The following is an 8570-nucleotide window of genomic DNA, read 5'->3' on the forward strand; positions in this document are numbered from 1 at the left end:
ACAAAGAGAAGCAGTGGAGAAAGGAAACGTGGAGGGAGAGGCACTGCTTCTACGTTTGCTTTGGAAAGTGAGTGGAGGAAGTCTGCAATTTAATTTAATTTCTGTTATTTTTTAGAAAGATAAATCTATCTACTTTCATGCAGATTAAACCATTCATTCTATCATTCAGAGAGGATCTGAGAGTCAGCCATGTGTTAATCTGGGTCCACCAAGAAGCAGACATCAAGAGGAGATTAAAGTTTGGGGATCTCATTAGGGAACCAGAGGGGGTGTGGGGAGGGGGCGTGGGGAGGGCTCCGGGCAAGGCTGGGAGAGACACTGGTCTGTTTTCCAAGTCTGAGGCTGGTAGGGGTCCTGGAGCACCGTGCAGTGGGCGAGGCCATTCGGGAGTTCTGGAGACCAAGTCATTCATTCATCAGAGGGGTCCCGTGTCTCCTGGAAGTGGGTCTGCCTGGCTGTTCCTGCTGGGCTCAGTTGTCAGTGGAGAGTCTGTGGGAAGCATGGCCGTGGGGTCACGGTGCGCCAGTGACCGGGGTGGTGTGCCCGGGGTCCGCCTGGCAGTGGTGCCAGGCTGCTGTGGTGCTCACCTTGCAAGGGGGCGGTGCATCTCAGAGAGAGGTCCGTTCCTGAGGCCGCCACAGCTCATCTGCACAGAGCTCCGACCTCTTAGGAGTCTGTCTTTTAGGCAGAAGAGGTTTGGACTTGGGCTGAGAGGCACAGCTCTGAGCCCTGGGCCAGTCGCTTGTCCGCTCTGAGCTCTGCCCCCTGCTTGGTCCTTGGGGGTTGCTGGTCCCTACACCCACAACCACTGCGTGTTTGGGCATCGAGCCAAGGGGGACTGTGGCTGGGAACATATTTATAAATTGAAAGGACACACACTCATGCAAAGGACAGTTTTCAGCTCACCCCGATCGTCGTGAGGAGGGAGGGGGACTAGGGCCCCCCCACCCCCGAGGGTGAGGAAGGAGCAGCGTCATCCTGGTTTGAAGCTGCTGCTTGAAATACGTACGGACAGTGCTCGGGTCTGATGACTGCTCTGGTTACGACGGACTGAGTGACCCGGCGCAGCCCTGTGCTGCTCCTCCAGGGCCGCAGGACCCCCCACGTGGGGTCTCACTGCCACCTGCTGCTGCACCGAAGTGCACAGGAGGGGCTGATGGTGCTTGGCTGAGATGCCAGTCCACACAGAGCACCCTGTCCTGTGCCCCTGCCTCTTAGAGACAGAAACTTACTTCCTGCCGCCCAGGGGGCCGGCCCCGAGGCAGCCGCGTGCCTCACAGAAAACTGAGAGAGACAACCCAGCGGCCTGCGGTTCTGGTAGATGGCTCACTGCCTGATCATTCATCTTGGTCACTCGTTGCTATTTTGGTGAGGAATTTGATTTTTCTCGCAGTGATCTTACACGGCCCCACGTGTGTAACCTACTTTATAGACACGCTGTTTCCTGTTGTGCAGTAGAGGGCTTGGCACAGCTAACAGATGTCACTTCCTCTCCTGGGGCTGTGGAATGTTCCACGGAGCAATGTCAGGTTTTGACCTTGCAGGACAAAGTATTAGACCTGAAGGGGCAAGATGCCACACGAAGGATTCCAAAGAGAGGAACTGAGCACCAGCTGGTGGTTACACAGTGTTGGGAGTTTGAAAGCGCAAACAGGGACCACTGAGGCAGCGCACAGCAGGATCACTCAGTGGCCACTCGGCTGCGGGACACCGGGAACTCGGGCTTGCAGAGCAAGAGCGCAGAGGAGGCCCCGCAGGGCCGGAAGCGGGGCTCCGCCCCGGCTGTTCTGACGCAGCTGCAGGGCACTGCGGGTGGAGGGAGGGTAGAGCGAGCCCTTGGGGCTGCTGGCAGGAAGGAAGACGGCTGCTCCCTCCACCTTCCAGTCGCCGCTAGTGCCTCCCATCTGCAGGTGCTCGGGAGAGCCGTCGGCAGGGGAGCCCCAGCCCCGGCATCACCGAGCAGAGCGGAGGCACCATGGCAGAAGGCGGCTGCGGTGCGTTGAATGGCGGCCCCCCAGAACCGGTGGGAAATAAGGTCCTTGCAGATGAGATTCCTTTAAGAGCCTGGGGAGGAGGCGGTGCTGGGTGGGGCCCACCTGCAGGAGGGGCTGAGCGCTGAGCTGAGGCCTCTCATGGTCTCTCTGCACTCGGCTGGATGGTGTCCCTGATAGATAGGCCCCCTGGAGCCTGCGGGCGTGCGCTCATTTGGAAAAAGGGTCTTTGCAGCTGTAATTACGGTAAGGCTCTCAAGGTGAGATCCCCTCTATTGCCCGGGAGGGAACTGCCAGACACTCCACGGGTCAGAAACTGTGCTAAACGTTCACACCCCCATCCCATTAACCTTCCGACCAACTCAGGTACGCACGCACTGTTGTTAACCCCGTTCTGTGAACGAGAACTCTGCACCGACACTGTACAGGGAGATCCTCAGAGGAGTCGAAGCCAGAGAGGCAGGAAGCAGGCTGGTGGGGCTGGGGCCTGGGGGGGGGGTGCGGGGTGGTTTTTGAAGGGGACGGAGTTTCAATTTGGGCAGAAGAAAAGGTTTGGGAGACGGATGGAGGGGATGGTTGCGCAACAATGTGAATGTGCTTCGTACCGGTGAGCTCTGCACTTAAAAAAAGTTAAAATGGTAAACTCAATTGCATACATATCTTATCACAATAAAAACTCCGAATTTCTAAATTCTCTGGAAAAGCAGGAAGATCTGGCAACACGGGGCCCACTCTCCTGCACGTCACTAGGCAGCAGAGAATGCCCTTTAAACAGAGCGTTGGCCGCAGTCCCCACCCCTCCCTAGTGTCTTCCCGGCCCCAGAGGCTGTGTCGCTCGGCACTTAGCGTGCGGGCGGCTGTTTACCCTCGGGGTAGAGCTCCTTCTCAATATCACACCCTTCTTAAAAGTGGGAAAATCAAACAGTGAAGAGACGGGCAGCGTGATTTAGTTCTGACAGCCGCCTGCTTTGCTGACGTATGTAATCTGCCTGTTCTTTCCAGGTCCGCGGTTGTCCAAGTGTGGCCCCCGGGCCAGCAGCACTAACACCCCCCGAGAAGTGGTGGGAAATACAAACCCTGGGCCCCCTCCCCCCGACCTGCTGAAGCAGAAACTCTGGGCGGGTCCGGCCCCTGCAGTGTCCCAAGCCCACTGCCCCAAGCCCACTGCCCCGTGACGCTGGTGCCCGGCTCACCGAGGCCACCTCTGCTCTGAGGACGTGACTTGGTCACCGTGTGGGAGGGGGCGAGGCCCCAGGGGAGGATGCCAGCACTCACATCATGGCGAAGTTTCCCGAGGATGGTGGGGAACACAGCCAGGGGCGCTTCTGTCCCCGCAAAGCCCACCTTACTGATGCCCGAGCCGTAGTCACAGATGAGAGGCACGTTCATCGTGCCGCACGTGAGACCTGGATGGGGAGGCAGGGGAGACGGTGCTGAGCGGCCGGGCTCTCAGGTGGCCGTCTGTCTACACGTGGCTGCCCTGGAGAAGGCAGAAGGCTGCCGTGGGTGAAGGCTTTTTCCCGTGTCTGGTGTGGCCCGTGACTTGCTTCACTGGGGTCCCCTGAAGCAGCCCCTCTCCCGTTCCCCCAGGCAGGGGCTCTGGGCGGGGACCCCGGGAGGCACAGTGGCCCTGACGGTCTCCGTGCTGGTGTCATGGCCAGGCCCCCCACCCCAGCCCCAGCGCCGCCTCTCCTGGGAGCCCTCACAGGCTTCCCGGCCCCAGGTTGAAACCAGCCCCTCCCTCCACTGGACTTCTAGACAATTTCTTCCACATCTTTGCAAGTTCAGAAAACACGAAAAAGTATGAAGAAGAAAAACCACAACCCCGCCGTGGTCTGACCACCTACCACTGCCCTAGTATATATATATGTATATACGTATTTTTATATCCTTTTTCTCTTTTTGATAGAAGTACTGGGGATTGAAACCAGGGCCCCGCGCACGCCAAGCAGGCGCTCCATCCCTGAGCGACACCCACCTCTGCCCTGTTATATTTTGATACTTGTTTCAAATTATTTCCATGCATGGTTTTTTAAAAATGAATTACCCTCAAAATAAATGAATCCATTTTCTCTTTTGAATACTGCATTTTAACTAAGCTTTTACCATGATAAATGTTTTCTTCACTTTAAAGGTGATTTTAATTCTTTTTTCAGATAGGGAAAGACTGTGTGTTCATTCGAGAAAATAGAGAAAACCGTGAGGGAGAGGAGGGCCCTCCCCAAACCCCACCAGCCACAGGCAACCCTTTGGGTAGTGGTATTTGAGGGGAGGGTGTAGCTCAGTGGTAGAGCGTGCGCTTGGCTTGCGTGAGGTCCTGGGCTCAGTCCCCAGTCCCTCCATTAAAGTATGTAAATAAAACCTTTTCCGTCCTCCACAAAAAGAGGTTAAAAAATGAAAATGTGAAATTGTAAAAAAAAATTTAAAAATAAAAAGCTCAAAAAAAAAAAAGAATAATTGAAAAAAATAGCAGACATTTACCCTTCCAGCTGTTACAATCAACACAGGGGTCACTGGGGTCCCTTTCTGTCTGGCGCCCTGAAAACTGCCACACATGGTACAATTCCAGTGGCGTGCAGTCTCGTCGTGTGTCTATCATGTGCGTGCATATAAAATATTATATAGAGACGCACCCTTTTCTGAGCGTTTAAACTTCCCCCGGACGTCGCCCTCACGGGGAGGCGCTTTGCGCGGCCGCAGGGCCCCGCCACGTGGGGCTGCCGGTCCCTTTAACTGTCCTCTAGTGTGAAGACTTAGCCCCAGGCTTTGCGGGCTTTGTGAATAACCTTGTGATGACCCGCCTCACTCCGTCCTGAATTCTGGTCTGGCTGTCAATCCCACACGTCCTTTGAATGACCAGTTGGAAGACCAGGACGGTTTAAAGGCTCATAAACAGTTTGCCAAATCGCTTTCCAGAGATGTCGGCAGATGGGCCGCTGCCGCGTCCAGGCCCCTTCCCTGCTGCGCTCTGCAGCTCGCATCTGCCCCAGTCTCCCCAGCGGGCCACCACCTGCCCCCAGCAGGGTCCGCATCTCCCCGCCAGCACCCTGTCCCCACCGCCAGGGCCCAGCTAGTGCCTGTTGAGTTGCTTTGGAATCTGATCAGTCCTTTAAGGGGGACTTCTGGCATTTTTGTGGGTGTCCTGCTTGTCTGTGGGTGGGTGGCGTGTCTTCAGCCACGTGTAGCTTCTCAAAGGCAGGGCACCGAGGCAGCTGGCTGTGCCGCAGGAAGGTCTCAGACGGACAGGGCACCTCATGGTGCAGGAAGCAGCCGCCCCAACTTGCTCGCCGATGTCTTGCGGAGGTGAGATCGCGTGGCAAGTACCATCGCCATCATTGCTACATGTTATGAGGATGATAAACCTTGCTGGGCAAGGGATTTGCCCCGGTCTCCCTGCCGGCCAAGGGCAGCCCTGGGAGGGGGTCGGAATCCACGCTCCTCCTCCCACAGCTCAGTGCATCTGCAGTGCGGAAGTTAATTAATTCTGGGGCTGGCCCAGCGGGTTTTGTTCTCCCCTTGTTACAATAGCGTTTGAACTCAGAGTGACTACAATGTGGTTTTTCCTCTTTTTTTTTTTTTAATCGTCTGAGGCTTCTGTTTCCATGGCTTTAGCAAAAGGAGGGAAACTGGGGCGTGAGTAACTGCCCGGCTGTCTCTGAGCCCGAGCATTTTCATCTGGGATGTCTTGAGTGGAATGTAACTGGTTCAGATGGGGGTGTGGGATTTGCCTCCCATGGGCCGACTCCCTGGGCTTGCCGGCCGCTGGAAAACGGGGCAGGGCTGCTGGACCCAGGGCGGAACATTCCACAAAGGGCTGCTTCCCTGCTTTATTCAGGTCCTTATGGGGCTGGGCCTCACCTGTGAACCTTAGACACTCAGTATCAGAGGAGGGTGCAGGGATAAGCTGGGAGCTCGGGACTGGCAGATACTAGCTACTGTACGTGAGAGACGAAAACAGCAAGGGCTCACTGCACAGCACGTGGAGCTGTAGTCAGTACCTTGTAACGACCTATGATGAGAAAGAACATGAAAAGGAATGTACACCTAAGTGATCGCTCCGCTGCACCCCAGAAATTAGCACAACAGTGTAAACCAACTATTCTGAGATTAAATTTTTTTTTAAACTTTCAGTGCCAGCACACAGAAGCAGGAGCGTAAGGCCAGGCGTGAGGGGAATTGGAAGGGACGTTCAGCTAGCCGAGAGAAGGAACTGTTCACCCGCAGGACAGACCTGCAGAAGCAGCAGGAAGAGCGAACCTCTCCCAGAGGCCAGGGAGTGCTGGGAGAAGGTCCAGGGAGGCAGAAAGCGGGGGCGCCCGCAGCCCAGGAGGCGCCTCTGCACGTCGCCGCTTCCATGTGAAGCCGCTTGAGGCACCGGCACAGGCGGCGTCTCCTTCACCGGCTGGGGCTTCCCCAGCCTCGTCCACCTCCTCTTAGAGCCTGAGTTCCCCTCTTCCCCTGCAGTCACACTGCCCGTGGGGTCCGGATGAGGTGGGCTCCGCGGTCTCTGGCCCCCGAGATGCCACGTGGCGTGGGGCAGTGCTGCCTGAACACTCGCGTACAAGTGTTTATGTGGACGCGCCTCATTCCCCCGGTAGGTGTCCGGTGGAGGGCGGCTGGTCACACGGCAGGCAGCCTCTGAGCAAATTTCCTGAGGAACTTCAGGCCGTCCTCCGCGGCGGCCGCGCGTTCCATCCCTGCCGGCATCGTGCCGGGCTCCAGGTTCTCCGTGTGCTTCCCTGCGCACCTGTCATTGTCGGCCTTTCTTTAGCAGCCACCCTCGTGGGTGCGGAGTGACGCTTCTGTTGTGATTTTCATTTGTTTCCCTGTTGGCTCAGGATGTAGAGCGGCTTTTCATGTGCTTATTTGTGCATCTTACATTTTCTCTCTTCAAGTGGTCTGCCCACTTCTTAAAAAATTGAAGCTCAGTCAGTCACAATGCGGCATTTTCTGGTGTACAGCACAGCGTCTCAGTCGTGCACGTGCACACGTGTATTGGTTTTCACAGTCTTTTTCATTGCAGGTTACAAGATATGGAATATAGTTCCCTGAGCTCTACAGAAGAATCGTGTTTATCTGTTTTACATGTGCTATTTCATATTTGCAAATCTCAAACTCCCGGTTTGTCCCTTTCTACCCTCTCTCCCCCTGGTAACCATAAAATCATTTACTACGTCTGTGAGCCTGTTTCTGTCTTGTAGATGAGTTCATTAGTGTCTTTTTTCTTTTTTTAGATTCCACATATGAGTGATACCGTATGGTATTTTTCTTTCTCTTTCTGGCTGCTTCACTTAGAATGACGATCCCCAGGTCCATCCATGTTGCTGCAAATGGCAGTATTCCATTCTTTTTATGGCTGAGTAGTATTCCATTGTATAAACACACCATGGCTTCTTTGTCCAGTCATCGGCCATGGACATTTAAGTTGCTCCCATGTCTTGGCTACTGTATAGAGTGCTGCTGTGAGCACTGGGGTGCATGTATCTTTTCGAATTAGAGTTCCCTGTATTTACTAGTCTGCCCATATTTAATTGGGTTGTTTGCCTTTATTTTTGAGTTATAAGAGTTCTCTACAGATCCCAGACACTAGACCCTTGTCAGATGTATGATTTGCCACCATTTTTAAACACTGTTCAAAGCTTTTGATTAAGTACCATTCTCAAGGATGGCCTTTCACTCTTGCAGCAAGTAGTCACGTCCACTGACTACACTGATCTCATCCCTGCCTTTGGTCCTCACATCCTTGCCCGGGAAATTCTCTGCCTGCATCTCCTCCTCAGCTTGAGCTCCTTGAAGCCAGAGCCCGGTAGGTCTGCTGCAGGACTGAACTGGGCTGCCTGTGGCCGCTGGCCCTACTGGGACACCGAGCTGTGGCTGTAGGATGAAAATAGTCATAGCAGCACTATGTACAACAGCCAAGACGCGGAAGCCACCTGAGTGTCCATCGACAGACGGCTGGGTAAAGACGATGTGGTATTTAAGTATAAGATGGATACTACTCAGCCATAAAAAAGAATAAAATATTGCCATTTGCAGCAACATGGATGGACCTAGAAATGATCATTCTAAGTGAAATAAGCCAGTCAGAAAAAGACAAACACCATATGACGTCACTGACATGTGGAAGCCAAAAGATGATACAAATGACTCTATGCACAAAACAGAGACAAACTCACAGACGTAGAAAAGAAATGTATGGTGACCAAGGGGAGAGGAAGAGGGGGGAGGATAAATCAGGAGTTTGGGATTAGCAGGTACAAACTACAAAAATAGATGAGCAACAAGGATTTCCTGTACAGCGCAGGGAACTCCATTCATTACCTTGTAATAACCTGTGATGGAAGACAACCTGAAAATATAAATACATGACTGAATCACTTTGCCGTACCCCTGAAACTGACACAATGTTGTAAATCGACTATGCTTCAGTGAAACCTAAATAAAATAAAACAAAGAAATCTATCTCAAAATGGTCCTTGGCGGAGGAAAATGATGTCTCTGCTGCCTCTGCAAAATTCCTACAATCTTGTCTCCTTTTTCTAATAAAATCAAATTCAATCCCACAACCGTGCATGTATG

Source organism: Camelus ferus, chromosome 10, assembly GCF_009834535.1.
Source record: "Camelus ferus isolate YT-003-E chromosome 10, BCGSAC_Cfer_1.0, whole genome shotgun sequence".
Lineage (NCBI taxonomy): Eukaryota > Metazoa > Chordata > Mammalia > Artiodactyla > Camelidae > Camelus > Camelus ferus.